Source organism: Schistocerca americana, chromosome X (assembly GCF_021461395.2).
Source record: "Schistocerca americana isolate TAMUIC-IGC-003095 chromosome X, iqSchAmer2.1, whole genome shotgun sequence".
Classification (NCBI taxonomy): Eukaryota; Metazoa; Arthropoda; class Insecta; order Orthoptera; family Acrididae; genus Schistocerca; species Schistocerca americana.
The window spans coordinates 508,598,840-508,600,259 of record NC_060130.1 but is presented as its reverse complement, the minus strand read 5'-3'; the positions used below and the strand labels follow the sequence as shown (position 1 = coordinate 508,600,259).

The 1,420-nt window shown below is 49.2% G+C and overlaps 1 pseudogene; it reads left to right on the top strand.

The window, feature by feature from the left end:
* Window positions 1-1,091: 1,091 nt before the first annotated feature.
* On the top strand, window positions 1,092-1,209 carry LOC124557290 (annotated as a pseudogene).
* Window positions 1,210-1,420: the final 211 nt, after the last annotated feature.

The window sequence follows — 1,420 nt, the reverse complement described above, 5'->3', positions numbered from 1 at the left end:
CTAGGTCTGGGGGGGTGGGGGAGGAAGCTGTGCCTATGACCCCTCCCAAGCCTCTGTCTGCAGAGGCCGCCATCTCACGTAGCCGGCAGAAACAGCGTATACAACTTGACCATGCGGTGGCTCGTAAGAAATCTAAGAAAATAGGTTGCGATGACGTGGGTTATGGTCCCCCGATGTGTGATTCCACTGTGGATTCCACAGTGGACCTTGACTCTCAGCTGTCTACATAATTCTACTCCGATATTCCGCACATCTCTGTCCAGCTGTGATCAATTACCCAAGCCTACACGTTCCTTTCCTTAAACGTTAATCGTGTGGAATAAGAATTGTGATTGGCTTCGCTGCATCAGTTCATTTATGATTCATGTGCGGACACAGTTATCTTACAGGAGGTGCTATTTAGTAATTTCTCCTTATCTGGTTTTCGTATGATCTTTAATGTAGCACCCGAATATTCTACGGGGACCGCCTTATTCTTTCGCGAAAGCATTCCTATTGCTGAAGTGGAAATGGTGGATTCTGGCAGGGGCATAGGGTGTCAACTTTTTTATCTTACTTTGGTTCGTTTATATGCCCCTACCGGCACTGGTCACGTGGTGGATCGTTCGCGTTTTTATGAAGAGGATATTGTTTATTTGTTGCGTAAGAGTCCTCCGGGTATTCTGTTGAGTGATGACTTTAACTGTGTATTGCGTCCTGTGGATCAATCTCCAAACCTTAATTTCTGTCTCGAATTAAATGAATTGGGCCGCTCCTTACGCCTAAAAGACGTCTGGATATGTAAATACCCGACATTAGTTAAATTTACCCACTTTACTGCGACTTCTAGTAGCAGGTTAGATAGATTTTACTTATCGGACTTCCTGAGCGATAGTATTCTTAATGTTGAAGTTATCCCAGCTTTCTTTACGGATCACTGTGCTGTGGCCATAACTCTCAATCTTGAATGGCAACCAGTCAAATTGTTTCGCCCTCCGTGGATGCTAAACGTCGCTCATCTAGCTGACCCTTCTCTCGGTGACGTGATGCAAGTCGTGTGGGAGCATACTCTACGGTCCACTGGGAAATACTCCTCCACCCTTGACTGATGGGGCAACGGCCTTGCCACAGTGGATACACCGGTTCTCGTCAGATCACCGAAGTTAAGCGCTGTCGGGCGTGGCTGGCACTTGGATGGGTTACCGTCTGGGCCGCCATGCGCTGTTGCCATTTTTCGGGGTGCGCTCAGCCTCGCCTCGTGATGCCCATTGAGGAGCTACTCGACCGAATAGTAGCGGCTCCGGTCAAGGAAAACCGTTATAACGACCGGGAGAGCGGTGTGCTGACCACACGCCCCTACTATCTGCATCCTCAGCTGAGGATGACACGGCGGTCGGACGGTCCCATTGGGCCACTTGTGGCCTGAAGACGGAGTGCTTGA